Below are 10237 nucleotides of genomic sequence, written 5' to 3' on the forward strand. Positions count from 1 at the left end.
CACCTATACACACGTACACACACACACCTATACACACACACACACCTATTACACATACACACACATCCTATACACACGTACATAAAGACACACCTACTCACTAACACAAAAACATTCACCTACTCGCACACACACAGACAAAGATGCCCCGTATAGCCTTCACAGACTGTAGGGGCAAGTGCTGTTAGCGAGCACCTATGAAGGCCCGCACGGCACACGAGGGGGTGGGTGGCCAGCACAACGCCCGGCCGCCTTTATCTCCCCAGTGGCGATGTTTACACACCACGCCATGTGCTTACACACATACACACACTCACGTACTCACGCATTCCCAAACACACCCACTCACACATAAAAGGTACACTTTGTACCAAGACAAAGGTCCCCCGTGTAGACTTAACAGACTGTTGGGTCAAGGGCTGTTCGCGAGCACCTATGAAGGCCGGCACGGCACACGAGGGGGTTGGTGGCCAGCACCATGCCCGGTCGCCTTTGTCTCCCCAGTGACGATGCTTTACTGCTTCTTGGTTCTTTCGGTAAAGTCACGTAGAAGGGAAATAATAAAATAATAAAATAAAACATTATAAATACAATTCTCACGACGTTTCGGCCACAACGCAAGCAGCCGTCCTCAGGTGAAGAACAGGGCTGTCGGAAAGACATTATCTGAATGAACACCACCAAGCTTGGCAGCGTATATTTAAGCTGGGTTGGAGGGGGAAGGGCGCCTTGACAAAGGAAAATGCAAATATACTGCTGCCAAGCTTGGTGGTGCTCATTCAGACGCCGTCTTTCCGTGCAGCCCTGTTCTTCACCTGAGGACGGCTGCTTGCGTTGTGGCCGAAACGTCGTGAGAATTGTATTTTATAATGTTTAATTTTTATTATTTTATTATTTCCCTTCTACGTGACTTTACCGAAAGAACCAAGACGATGAATCCGTGCAGTCACGAAAGCTTTAAATCGAGATGTTTTACTCATTCCACAAGCTACTCATTCGGATAATCGTCATCGGCGTTGGCAGCGAGTGGCAAATCGATCTCGGGGTCAGCCGGGTTTGTAGCGCAGCGTAGCGCTAACCGCTGCGCCACCGCTCCCACTCACAGCGCCGCATTAAACCGTTCGGCACACACCGTGTGCGTGTTGACCGAAGCCACCCACGCACCGACACCACCATTAGCATCGTTAATTCCGTTGCAAGCAAGTGCGCAGTCACTGTGCTGCATACCACCATCATCACCATCATCACCATCATCACCATCATCACCAGCATCACCATCATCATCACCATCATCACCATCATCACCATCATCACCATCACCACCATCATCACCATCATCACCATCATCACCATCACCACCATCATCACCATCATCACCATCACCACCATCATCACCATCATCACCATCACCACTATCATCACCATCACCACCATCATCACCATCATCAGCAGCAGCAGCAGCCATGGTCTACACACTGCTGGATGAAGGCCTCTCCGCACGCCGTCACGGGGACATCTGTGAACATTACTGGGCATCTCTGGGGGAAGGGGGGACAGCTTCATAGCTCATGGGGCTCCTGTGCGTGTAAATATTCTGATGACTCTGATTCTGTCACCATCGCTGACCGCGTTGCGCTCCATCTCCGCAAAGGACGTCCTCTCTCTCTCGGGAATATTCCCCTTCCTTGCACCCAATGGGGGTGGTGGGGGGGGAGGTCCGAAACACGGCCAGATTTTTTTTTTGTAAATTATCGAAAACACAAATTAGGCACGGACGCGTACGTACAACTACTTTGTTTAATCAAACCCTATGTATTTATTAACATTGTACACGTTTTAAATATTATTGAGAACCAAAGGGGTGCAAGGCTGCAGTAAAGGTTAAGAACCACTACACTACACTATACACTACTATACACTACACTATACACTACTATACACTACACTATACACTAATTGTGGCGCTGCACTCTGATGTTGTGGGAGAAAACATTTATTAAAAAGTATATTTAATTAAGTAGAACGTGTTGTCTATATTTATTTAAAGTTGCGCATTTTGATGTGACGTCACATTTCTCAACCCCCCCCCCCCCTCTCGTCACACATCGTCACAAATGTCTGACCCCCCCCCCCCCCAGGTGCGTGACGTCATTTATGGACGGCCCCAAAGAAGATCCTTTCCTCTAGCCCCCCCCCCCCGCCTGATGCTGTAGATGTCCCTGGTAATGCGGTCCAGAGCGTTCGGATGAACGCAATGTATGAGGGAAGACGGGGAATGAAACATATTTTATTTAAACAGGAAAAATGGAGTATGTGACGCGTTGCTTGAATTGATGCGAGGTTATACTGGTAGGAACCACCTGGTCACCCCGTGGTGCCCTTATAAAACTCAACGTTAAACCTACTCACGCCGGATTGTACCCGCTCTCACAGTCGGGCATATTTGCGGAATACACCACGCCGCCGTTGACCCTGGCCATTGACCGAGCAATCCAACGTTCCTACCAGCTCCCTCCGCAGGAATATTTATTGTTTACTGGAGGAATCCGATGAGCTATGAAAGCTCTTTTTTTTAAACAGATATCCAGTCGGGCGGGTCAGAGGGTTACAACAACAAACACAAGCAAAAAAAAACACGATGGAAGAGCAAAGTCTAGGAAAGGTAAATCAAATCACTTTTTAAAAAAATATTAAAATAAAACGAAGTTTTTTTAAAAGTCTTGCCAAGTAAAGAAGCGACCACGCCACAAATGATTGCTCAACAAAATTGGCCTTTCAAATGGAAATTTAAAGCAGCTCAAATATTTTTTTATGCGTATTTCTAATGATCCGTAAATTATAATACCCCCCCCCCCGCTGCAAATGAGTGTGCAGGTGCTATTTGAGGAGGATGATTAGACAAAGCAAATACACTTTCAAGTGCATGGCACCCACGCGCGTTTGTTCAACTTCTTTCGCACATTAACAAAAAATTAAAGTTTCCGTCAGTAGATCCCACGCTGTAGCGGGTGCAATATTTGCAGACTTCTTTGTACGAAGTATTTGTTTATTAGGGTTAGATCGCGTAAGTATATAAATGCGTCGTTAAAAGCCGCCACCACCCGACACAGCCGACTAGTGAGGGCTGTCACGTCAACAGAACGTGGCCAATTCGTCACTGGTACAGCACTAGTGTGTAGTGTATTGCGTATAGTAGTGTATAGTAGTGTAGTGTGTAGTAGTGTAGTGTATAGTAGTGTAGCGTAGTGTGTAGTAGTGCAGTGTATAGTAGTGTAGTGTATAGTGTAGTGTATAGTAGTGTAGTGTGTAGTAGTGTAGTGTGTAGTAGTGTAGTGTATAGTAGTGTAGTGTATGGTGTAGTGTATAGTAGTGTAGTGTATAGTGTAGTGTATAGTAGTGTAGTGTATAGTGTAGTGTATAGTAGTGTAGTGTATAGTGTAGTGTATAGTAGTGTAGTGTATAGTGTAGTGTATAGTAGTGTAGTGTATAGTATAGTGTGTCGGAAAGACAGACGCTGTCTTTCCGACAGACCTGTCCTTCACCCGAGGACGGCTGCTTGCGTTGTGGCCGAAACGTCGTGAGAATTGTATTTTATAATGTTTTATTTTTATTATTTTATTATTTCCCTTCTACGTGACTTTACCGAAAGAACCAAGAAGAGGAAAAACAAATTTCAAGAAAAATAAAATTGTATTTTACAAGTCTAACAACAAATACAAATTCAGCATTCGCAACTGAAATGGCTGTGTCCACACTGCTCACGCCCTAGTTCGATGCCACTTTCCTCTCTTGTGCCAATATGCTCAAGAAAACGGCCACGTCTTTCGGTCACCAAATCTCTTGCGATATCGCTGTCAAGCCATTCTCTGTTAGCTCTTCCCCCATCGGGTTCCGTCCATTAATTTTTAACAAACAACACACTTCCCATGTCCCTGTTGTTTGTCCATCCTGCACGTGTGTCCGTCCAGTCGCAGGTTCCCTCTCGTCTCTGCCTGCATCATCAGGTATGGCGCAACTTTATTTTTCGATTTAAAGCTTTCGTGACTGCAGGGATTCATTTCTTGGTTCTTTCGGCAAAGTCACGTAGAAGGGAAATAATAAAACGATAAAAATAAAACATAATAAAATAAAATTCTCACGACGTTTCGGCCACAACGCAAGCAGCCGTCCTCGGGTGAAGACAGTGTTCATTGGAGTGCTGTCTTTCAGACAGCTCTGTCTTCACCTGAGGACGGCTGCTTGTGTTGTGGCCGAAACGTCGTGAGAATTTTATTTTATTATGTTTTATTTTTATTGTTTTCTTAATTCTACATTGGTCACGCTTTGGGTCCAGGGCATCCTTCTGCAGGATCATTGAAGATTCGTTCATTTGAGAAGACCTCCTCCTCATGCTGCCTCTGTTCCTTCTCCGGGCCAGCAGAGGGCACAATGGCATAAGCCCTCTGTGATGAGGAGTATGTGAAGGAGGAGGAGGGGGGGAGGTCGTTCAAAGTGAATATTTGCAACCGGTAACCGTTTTCAGAATCTTTTTTGCCGGTTCTGAAAGTCGGGGAAACCGGTAAATCGTTGCCAGCGGTGTGCTCATAATGAACGCACTACGCTATAAAATAAACTACACTATACACTACACTACTATACACTACACTACTATACACTACACTATACACTACACTATACACTACACTACTATACACTACACTATACACTACGCTATACACTACACTACTATACACTACTATACACGACACTATACACTACACTACTATACACGACACTATACACTACTATGCACTACTATAAACTACACTATACACTACACTACTATACACTACACTACTATACACTACACTACTATACACTACACCACTATACACTACACCACTATACACCACTATACACTACACTGCTATACACTACACTACTATACACTACACTATACACTACTATACACTACACTATACACTACACTACTATACACTACACTATACACTACTATAAACTACACTATACACTACACTATACACTACACTACTATACACTACACTATACACTACGCTATACACTACACTACTATACACTACTATACACTATACACTACTATACACTACACTATACACTACACTATACACTACTATACACTACACTATACACTACGCTATACACTACATCAGTGGTTCTAAACCTGGGTTGCACGCCACACCCTGGGGGTGCGAGATGCCCTTTCTGGGGGGGAGGAGAGGGGGCTGCGAGACACGGCCAGGTTTGTATTGTAGAAGGTGAATAATCGAAACACAAGTTAGACACGGGCACGTAAGTACAACTACTTTTCGATTTAAAGCTTTCGTGACTGCAGGGATTCATCTTCTTGGTTTTTTCGGTAAAGTCACGTAGAAGGGAAGTAATAAAATAATAAAAATAAAACATAATAAAATAATTCTCATGACGTTTCGGCCACAACGCAAGCAGCCGTCCTCAGGTGAAGGACGGCTGCTTGCGTTGTGGCCGAAACGTCGTGAGAATTATTTTAATATGTTTTATTTTTATTTTTGTATTACTTCCCTTCTACGTGACTTTACCGAAAGAACCAAGAAGATACAACTACTTTGTTTCATCACACCCCCTCTATGCATGTATTAACATTGTACGTTTGTTTAACGATTAAGAACCAGAGGGGTGCAAGGCCGCAGTCAAGATGAAAAATCTGCCGAGCTAGAGGGAGGCTTTTCTTCTTCGCTGGCCAGCACGTCTTGGGGAAGGCACACAGAAGTGCAGTACAACAATGGCTATTCCCGCGGAACCTTTTTCCTGCTCACGCAGCGTATCACTGCGCACACGTGTTCGGTCATCGGATGTGATCAGGCGTGCGTGCGTGCGTGCGGTCACACGTCAAGCCGGCTACACGTACGGATACCTTACATTCGGGACTTCCATCGGAACAGTCGCAGAGTTCGCGAAGAAGGAGATATGACGGAACTACGTCTGAGGTCGAACCTTCCAGTCACACTCGATGGGCACTGCACACTTTCACACACGCCCAACCCCACGCCGCTGCCACGGAGAGAAATGTTCATCGCGTGGCTGGCGGTCAAACCGATCAAACCGAGCTTTAGAATTCTCGGGAGCTGGGGTTTGCCAGATGAAGCGAACTTCCCAAATGTAACGCTGCACAATTGGCGACGGCTAGCGGTGGGGGGGGGGGGGGGGGAACCTCTGGTGAAGCGATGAGAAGTCTAGATTGTATTGATCGATCGATTGATCCGGCTGGGCCTAGACCGCATCAGCTCACAACCGAGTGACGTTTTGCTGGTCGCTGCGGGGGCGGTGATGGTGACGGTCAATGGAGAAGAGGTTCAGATGTCACTCAGTTTCAGTTTTAAGTTTCATTTATTAGGCCTAGCCCTGTGAGCCATTCGGCTCTTGAATGGGGTGCAACCGCAACAAGCAAAAAACAAAAACATGAACAAGAAAACATCTTAAAGTGACTATGCGCAAACAGAAAATGCCAGGAAAAAACTGCAAAGTCTTCCAGAAAAAAGGCACCGTACACCAACGCTGTGTGCAAAAATCCCAGTGGGATGCAAGTCAAACAACAACAACCACAAGACAACTTAGATTAAAGCCATTCGGCACCCAACGAATCGCAGCCATTGCCAGGAGATGAACTCGAGTCGAGGTCGGAACAATTTAACTGCGCCATCGCCCCAATCTCGAGCGTGCCCTTTGCACTGGCTGTGGCAAGTTTAGTACATTGTCATTTGTGAACGCGTCTTAAGAGATTGGCCAGATAAGTAGACGGGTGGCTTGTGGTTTATTTTTAAATCCTTTATATTAAGTTCGCTTGCTTGCTTAGGACCGTGCAAATCTTTCGGTCGTATTTTTAACCCACTTCCCGTGATCCAATCGAGCTGACATTTTCCACACAGACTCGTTGTGCGTGACAATTAATGTTCGTGAAATTTTTGTTCCACAATTTTACACTTTTTAGGACAAAAATATTGTATTTAATTACCAATTGCTTAATGGTGCCATGCAATCATCTGACCCATAGGTGGCAGCCATCTCAAGCCAGAGGACGAGAGGACTCTAGCCGCCACGCATATAAAGGATTTATAGTGAAAAACTTTGTTTTTACGGGTTAATTTTTTTAAGTAACATTCGGGTATCATCATGAGGCCTCCTTTGCCAGTACCAAAATATACTAATATGGTTTCTCCTATTTTTTTGGCAACAAAACTGACACCTTTTGCAAGGAATCATATTTACATTAACCACAATACTTGCGTGCGCCTTTTGGCGTCATCTGGTCGAACACCATATGAGACTAGGCTCTAAGAAAAGCTGTCTCTGGTGTGGACCAATCAGTTTCAAGGACAGTGCATAAATTAGCAGAGTATTGTTTTTCGTTTGCATTTGACTGCAAGTATTGTGGTTTATGTAAATATGATTCCTTGCAAAAGGTGTCAGTTTTGTTGCCAGAAAAAAAGGGGGAAACCCCTATTAGTAACATTCGGGTACGTGGGCATTTTCAGGTGACCGGTCAAAATTTCGCTGCACTCGAAAAGGGGCCGGTTTCAATCGCGCTGGGGAATATTTTAAATCTGGATTCGGATCCAAGGATTTCAGCTGCTGTGCCCGGCTCGGCATCTCCCGGTTAGCCATTGTAAACCCGTCTGAAGCGTCTTGAATTTTCTGAAGCACGGGGAGGCGGCTTCGGGCAGGGCCGGATAAATGTTCTTGTGGGCCCTAGAGCAAGTCTGTGGCGTTCGGTGATAAACCCTCTAGAGTATCGGTGCTGCTGCTGCCCCATATGTCACTGCGATGACCGCCGCTGTCACTTGATTGTGCGGGGGAAAAATAACATCATTTGAAGTTGTTGTTGCGAATTTTGCATTTTAATTATCTCGAAAAGTTAATCGACCCGTGCTTAATTTCTCTGATCTTCAGAAAAAAAAGATTGACATTGGTAAGACTCTGCCTCTTTGTATTTACTCTGTGCCTATCGTTATTCAAGAAGATATCTTGGTTAAAAAAAATAAATGTATCATACAAACAACAACAAAAATGTCGTAGTCCATTTCGGTTTTCGTAGACCCGAGGCCCGGTGCCTACTGTCGCCTATTGAATAATACGGCGGTGGTGGTGGTGGTGGTAGTGGTTGTGGTGGTGGTCGTGGTGGTGGTGGTCGTGGTGGTGGTGGTAGTGGTTGTGGTGGTGGTCGTGGTGGTGGTGGTCGTGGTGGTGGTAGTGGTTGTGGTGGTGGTCGTGGTGGTGGTGGTAGTGGTTGTGGTGGTGGTAGTGGTTGTGGTGGTGGTCGTGGTGGTGGTGGTAGTGGTTGTGGTGGTGGTAGTGGTTGTGGTGGTGGTCGTGGTGGTGGTGGTCGTGGTGGAGGTAGTGGTTGTGGTGGTGGTCGTGGTGGTGGTGGTCGTGGTGGTGGTGGTGGTGGTCGTGGTGGTGGTGGTGGTCGTGGTGGTGGTGGTGGTGGTGGTCGTGGTGGTCGTGGTGGTGGTGGTGGTGGTGGAGGTGGTTGTGGTGGTGGTCGTGGTCGTGGTGGTGGTCGTGGTGGTAGTGGTTGTGCTGGTCGTGGTGGTGGTGGTGATCGTGGTGGTGGTGGTGGTGATCGTGGTGGTGGTTGTGGTGGTGGTGGCGGTGGTGGTGGTGGTGGTGGTGGCTGTGGTGGTGGTGGTGGTCGTTGTGGTGGTGGTGGTGGTGGTGGTCGTGGTGGTGGTGGTGGTTGCGGTGGTGGTCGTGGTGGTGGTCGTGGTGGTCGTGGTGGTCGTGGTGGTGGTGGTGGCGGTGGTGGTGGTGGTGGTGGTCGTGGTGGTGGCCTACGCTGAACGTGGCTGTCTGTAACCCAGCACTGTGGATGCGGCAGCCATGGTTGGTGGCTCATCGCACAGATTCTCGTGAAACTCGCGTGGCCATACCAACCCTGGCGGCTTACCAGGTGAAAGTGGACTAATCTCCATCTGTTCAAGCTGTACGAGACAGAGGCGGGGGATGGGGGGTCCCGCTTTCATATCCCCGTGGGTTTTTAACCTGGTCACTCGGATTTCCTCACACATTCATGGAGTTGGTCAAACGTCCTAATATAGGATGGCAGAGCTTGGGCGATTGTTGGCGCTGGTTAGGGCTGCCACTCGCCCGTGGTTTCCCACGCCTCTGAATGTACGTATCCGTGCGCGTTAAACAATTGGAACCTTTTTTTTTACCTTTTCAAGGCTACGGTAAATGACAGCCTTCCCAAACCGCGTTAAATGCCTTTCTTTTGATGGCGTAATAGCGCACACCGTAAAAGCGATTTTATTTCAGAAACTGGGAGTCCTAAATGGGTGTGTTCTGTACTGTGTCGTAGCATTTACGGAACGTTAAACCTGTCCCAGACTCCTGCGCAGTAAAAAGTGAGCACAGTTGCACTGGTTCTGGGGTTTGTGCCCAAAAAAACACATATGGCAGAGAGAAAAACAACAAATAAGTATAACTCGTAAAAACAAAGTTTTTCACTATAAATCCTTTACATGCGTGGCGGCTAGAGTCCTCTCGTCCTCTGGCTTGAGATGGCTGCCACCTATGGGTCAGATGATTGTCTGCCAGTATTAAGCAATTGGTAATTAAATATTTAATTTGTTTTCCCTAAACAGTGTAAAATTTTGGAAATGTTTTTTTCACGAACATTAATTGTCTAGCACAACCAGTCTGTGTGCAAAATGTCAGCTCGATTGGAACACGGGAAGTGGGTTAAAAAACGACCAAAAGATTTGCACGGTCGTAAGCAAGCAAGCAAGCACGCAAGCAAGCAAGCGAACTGAATATAAAGGATTTAAAAACGACCTTTCTCCATCCATAGGAATGTGGAATTTCGACAATCCCGAACGATCGACCCGAATCGCAACCAGCCGCTGCCACATTCACTCCTCTAACGGGGGGGACAGACGAGTTCCACTCGGCGTCTGAACCAGGACAATTGAGTGGGTAACAACACCTGACTGTTGCCTGATGAAGCTGGTTGTAATTACCGGCGAAACGTCGTACTCCAGATTGTTAACGTTTACACCATTGGAACTTCCTTTGCCAGTAGCAATATGATAATTGTTTTTTTTACCCTTTTATCTGGCAACAAAACTGACACTTTTTTGTTTTTTGTTTGCATTCCGACCGCAGGTATTGTGGTCAATGAAAACATGACTCCTTGTAAAAAAAAGGTGTCAGTTTTGTTGCCAGATGAAAGGGTAGAAAAAAC

The sequence above is a fragment of the Lethenteron reissneri genome, chromosome 2 (genome assembly GCF_015708825.2).
Source record: "Lethenteron reissneri isolate LAM-NWPU_2019-01 chromosome 2, ASM1570882v1, whole genome shotgun sequence".
In the NCBI taxonomy this organism is placed as follows: domain Eukaryota; kingdom Metazoa; phylum Chordata; class Hyperoartia; order Petromyzontiformes; family Petromyzontidae; genus Lethenteron; species Lethenteron reissneri.